Raw genomic sequence first — 6,000 nt, forward strand, 5'->3', positions numbered from 1 at the left:
CCAGTTTAAGTGAGGCTCCCCACACGTATTCTTCATAGCACTCACCATGATGTGGAATTATGCATTTGTCAATTATTGGCTTAATCTCAACCTTCCCCCATGAGTTCCTTAGAAGTAGGAACCTAGACTATTTTGCTAACCACCATATTCCGCACACTTAATATAAAGCCCAGCTCACAGATGACACTCTATAAACATCTGCTGAATGAATGCATAAAACCCCATTTCCTCCTGTCCTACAGGAAGAAGAAACTTTGAACAGCTATTTCATGTCACTCATTGCATCTTTTCATAGATTTACAAACTATAATTACATCTCTTTTCCTCATGTGCCTGGCCTGTGGGCTCAACCAAAAATTCCTGTAAAGTCTCCCTGTGGTTTGTTTCCCAGAACTTTCCTCATAAGGTCACTCTCCTGGGGGACGCACTCCAGGGTTTTACAGCATCTCCCATTACCGGTGCCCACTCACAGGCCGTCCAGCACCACCGTGTCATTGCCAAACCCAGCGGGCTGCAGGAATGGTCCAGCTCCCACGGTGACCAGGTTCTCTCAGGCCAGCAGCTACATTCAGGGACAAAAACACCTTCTCCCACCTCCACCGTACAGGCCACTGTGCTTGCAAAAAACACATTTCTACTAAAAATCATCTTGTATTTTATAATTTGGAGATGGGCATAAAACGTCTGGCAGAAAATAAAGGTTCTATTACTACAAAAAAAAAGAATTGAAAATCACTGTCTGGGGGAAAAATAATGAAGGCCTAAATAACAGCAACAGCAATGTGACTAAGTCCAAACCCCTCTCACAACCTACATTACCACCAAAATCTGAAATCGTTCTGGCTTCACTTCTTGCCCACATGTCCCCTGCTACCACCACCCCATTACAGGCACAACCACAGCACACCGCCTGGTGCTTTGGAAACTGCCCGCATTTTTCTCTCCTTCCCTCCATTGCTCATGCTGTTATCTGTATCTGAACGCCTCTCCTTCCCCCACTAACAAAATCTTACTGCCTTCAAGGCCTAACTCAGTTACCACCTCCTCTATAAAATATTTCTTGATTCCCTGGCAGAAACTGTTTCTTCTGCAAACCAACAGCACTTTAAAGATGCCTTTATTCTGGTGTTTGTATCACTTTATCACTGTTACTTACACACCTGTTTCCCCCATAGACCTGAGCACCTTGAGGTGTACCCACTTTAGGATATTCAGTGTAGCCAATCAGTGTATGTGAGATAAATGCATCATTGAAAAGACACTCCAAACAAACAGAAAGAGCTATTCCCTCCATAGGGTGAAGGAATTTGAGTGGATGGACTTGCACTGTACCAAGAGAATATATATATATATATATATATATATATATATACACGACTGTCAGACTCTAGATTAGGTCACTAGAGGAGTTTATAGTACAAGAGGAATTTCTTGTCTCTTTAAAGACAACTGAAATTCTGAACCTGAAAACACAGAAGCCAAGTAAATCTTTTAAAATCTCTCCTTACTGTAGGATCAAAGGAATTCAAGAAAAGTGAACAGTTGTTTTAATATTGCTGGTTGGATCCTAGAATGCCTAAGAGATGTGGGCCTAACTACTGATGCCTCCAGGAAGCCTCGCTCCCAATGCCCACCAGATTGGAATCCAGTTCTACTTGAGTTCCCCCCTAATTCTCCTACACTAGGCTCTAGCAGCCACTTACAGAAGAGCTTCTAAAAGCTTTACAATTTTCCTTTTCTACCTGTGAGTAGCAATGTGAAAGAAGGGAAAAATTAAAAACCTAGGAGGAGAGAGTAAGCCAGGCTGGCACCCATCCTGGCTTCCAACTTGCTGGGTGGTAAGATCCTGAGCAAGTCCCTGTCTCCTTTAGGGCCTCTGTTTTTTATTCCACAACATGAGAGGGTTGGACAAGCTATTCTCCGAGGGTCCTGCAAGCACTGTTCTGTTGAAGCCACCCAGTCCTACTGCTTTATGAATAAGTCCAAAGCAGCAGAAAGACCTCTTGCTTCCACGGGTTACAGAGTCTACATCCAACCCTTTCTGCAGAGCTCCCAGCCTGGGGGCTCTGGAGTCATCTGCCTGGCATCAGACAGAAGACCATCACCAATAAAATGCAGCCTTTCCTGGAGGAAAAGATGGGAGATTCAGGCTTCTACCCTAAGGAAAGCAGGAGAGAGAATGCCAAATACAGAATGGGAAATGGCCTGGGAAGTGCCTAGAAGGGCACTGAGGCTCTGCCAGGGACTCACAGCTAGCCATCAGTCAGAGACAAAGCTGCCGTTACAAAGCAGAATTGGCAACATCTAAGTACTCTTGAAAGATAATCTGTCTACGGCAAATCAAGCAGTATCTACTTGGGCTCTACTAGGGTCTTCAGAGCAACAAAACAAATCCTCCCTCCAGATGGCAATCCCAGCCTTCCTCTGCCTGGGAGCCACATGTGGCAGGACCTCCGGTGTATTGGCCACCACTACACGTAACTTCACTTGCACATTTCCTAGGAAAACAGAGAAATACCCACTCTATGCTCAAGTCCTAGCATTTTATGATAGGATATTCTCCCAGGTCCTTACTCCTGCCCTAATCCACTCTACCTCTCCCCACCACCTCTAAGCCTAAGGCTCTGAACTAGAGGAGTGTGGAATTTGGCCTATAATTATCTGATCCCACAGCCCTGTGGTGAAGCAGCCACTGAACACCTTCACGCTGGGTTGAGCCCAGTCTGCCCACCTTCACGCACTTCACTTCCACTCAGCTCACAACCCTCAGTACGAAGCCTGACGTTCAGATCCCCAGGACGGAAAGTACTCAGTGGCTTGTTCCAGTTTTTTGGAGTATCTGTCACAGTGTTTGTATATAAGCTAATTTCCTGAAATCTCTCAAATCCACAGGCCCCTGTACACTCTCCCTCATTTTAACACTGAAACTCATAAACATAGGCTTGGGACCAGGGAAGCCAGAACCAAGGAGGCAATATCCCAGATCCCCACTAAAAGCACCATTTTACCTTTCCAGAATGGGCTTTCCAGGCTTACTGGGCTTAGAAGTCTGAGTTTAACCAAGATCTGAACCTATCATGACTGACTGAGGCTTTAGGACTAGAGTGGATAGGGTACAAAGTGGAGGGAAAAGAAAGAGAGTGGGGAATAAGAGAAATGTGGACTCACACTGCTTTTCTATGATTAACCAAGGAAATACCTTGAGCCTGGGAAAGAAGTACCCCTCAGAGTAAGATCTGTGCAGGGCTGTGGGAATTAAGCCCAGACTGTGTCGCCTCGTCCATCCTAGTGCCTTTGATTTTTGCTGGCTAGACTGATTCTCTACCCTTACCCCCAGCACTCCTTGGAACAGTCTACCATTCCAGCGTCAACCATGCCTCACTGCCTTGTGTTTTAGCGCACCAAGGCTTATTCACTTTAATTCTCCTGCTAGCCTGTAATATTCTTACTCTGAATCTTAGTTTAGGGCTCTGTTTCAAGTATAATTAATAAACTTTTAATGAATGAACTAGTAAAACCAACCAACTATTCAATTCAACTAGTAAGGCCATCAACAATGTCACCACAGAACCTAAACCATTTGGTATTTAACACTTCAGAGTAATCCAGAGTGTCCAAGGTGTGGTGTGTATATAAGGTAATTGTAAGTGGTATAAGGACAAACATTTTTTTTTTGGAGACAGTCTCGTTCTGTCACCCTGGCTAGAGTGCAGTGGCATCATCACAGCTCACCGGAACCTCAAACTCCTGGGCTCAAGCGATCCTTTTGCCTCAGCCTCCCAATTACCTCAGACTACAGACATCTGCCACCACGTCCAGCTAATTTTTTCTATTTTTAGTAGAGGGGTCTCACTCTTGCTCAGGCTGGTCTCAAACTCCTGACCTCAAGTGATCCTCCCATCTCAGCCTCCCAGAGTGCTAGGATTACAGGCATGAGCTATTGCACTCACCCTCAACAAACATTTTTTTAAATTTTAATACTTCTATATTTATCTTAATGTACATAAGAACAAAGACAACCAACTATTAACTTAATTATCACTGATCTCATTGATGAGACCAATAATAAAGAAAGTATGTTTTTTGTTTGCTTTTAGTTTTGTTTTGTAGTAGGTAAAAGTTTAAGGAGAGATAGGATATTTGCATAGCTTCAAAATATCTCTCCCAAAATATTTATTAATCTCAAAAGCAGAAATAGTTAACTTGACAGCGGAGAAACTGGCAGATCTTAACCAAGTGATCAACATTAACACTACTAGTAAGACGACATATTGGCATCACATGCCCCTGATATGATGCACTAAGAAGGGCATTTCACATCTGTGGTGCTCTTCCCAAGAACACACGACCTCAATATAATTACAAGAAAACATTAAGCAAACCCAACTTGAGGGACATTTTACAAAATACCTGACCCGCACTCCTTAAAAGTGTCAAGGTCATAAATGGACAGACTGATGAATTGTCACAGATTGGAGGAGACTAAGGAGACACAACAACTAAATGCAACAGGGGATCCTGGATTAGATCCTGGAATAGCAAAGGAGTTTAATGGGAAAAACTGGTGAACTCCAAATTAAGTCTACAGTTTACACTGTGTCAATATTAATCTGTTAGTTTTGATAACTGTACCACAGTTAGTTATATGAGATTAGAGGAACTTATATTGTCTTTGCAACTTTTCTGTAAGTCTAAAATCATTTCAAAATAAGAAGTTTTTACAAAGCCAACTTAAAGATAAATAAAAGTATATGTAGTACATGGTTATGGCAAAAAAAAAAAATCATAAAGGTAGGTAAGAATGACTCAAATTTGGGAAGCACTAGAGTAGTCACCCTAAACAACCCATACCCAAGAAAAATTGCCCCCAGACTGAGAATCGCTGCTGTAGAAGAATATTTGGTAAAATAGGAAAACGTTCACTTTTACATACTTGGGCGGGGGAGTAACCAATCATCCCTTTTTGTTAAAAATATATATTATATATATAACCCATAAAAAAAAGTCTGTGATAACCTATGCCGCAAACAAGGCACAGATGACATTTATTAAATAGTAAATGGGATATAGCTTTTGGAAAGTAACTTGTCGATTAAAATGCTCATATCCTTTGATTCTGTACCCTCACTTTGAGAGAGTATTCTGAAAGAAAATTCCTAAGCATGAGAAATAAACGTATGTTCCCAGCATTATTTACAATAAAAATATGGCTGGGCATGGTGGCTCACACCTGTAATCCTAGCAGTTTGGGAGGCTGAGGCAGGAGGATCACTTGAGGCCAGGAGTTCAAAACCAGCCTGAGCAAGAGTGAGACCTCATCTCTACAAAAAGTAAAAAATTAGCCAGTGGTGGTGGCACATGCCTGTAGTTCCTGCTAGTAGGGAGGCTAAGGCAGGAGGATTGCTTGACCCCAGGAGTTTGAGGTTGCAGTGAGCTATGGTGATGCCACTGCACTCTAGCTGGGGTGACAGAGTAAGACCCTGCCTCAAAAAAAAAAAAAAAATTAGAAACCTCCATATCAATCATTTACTAGATTAGTAATTTTGAAGTTGTGTTTTTACAACAACCGATAGTAAAAAAAAATTTTTTATATTGTAATCCACTATGTGCCTGTGTGAGAGCATGTGCATATGCAAAAAACTAAACCAAAAAGGATTCTCAAACCAATACTTACCTTTACTATGCATGATGCTCTCTGCTATTTTCAATTCTAATCTAATTCATTAAGAAAACAAATAAAGCTTGTAGAGCCCCACTAAACTGATTTCCTGACCCACTATTGGATTACAACCTGTAGTCTGAAAACTGCACTAGATGGGCATTGTGTAGCCATTATATATGGGCAATAATGAGTCCCCCATCTCTACAAAAAATAAAAAAATACTTAGCCAGGTGTGGTGGTGCACATCTATAGTCCTATATCCTCAGGAGGCTGAGGCAAGAGGATTGCTTGAACCCAGGAGTTGGAGGCTGCAGTGAGCTATGATGATGCTACTACAT

The sequence above is a fragment of the Lemur catta genome, chromosome 7 (genome assembly GCF_020740605.2).
Source record: "Lemur catta isolate mLemCat1 chromosome 7, mLemCat1.pri, whole genome shotgun sequence".
Classification (NCBI taxonomy): Eukaryota; Metazoa; Chordata; class Mammalia; order Primates; family Lemuridae; genus Lemur; species Lemur catta.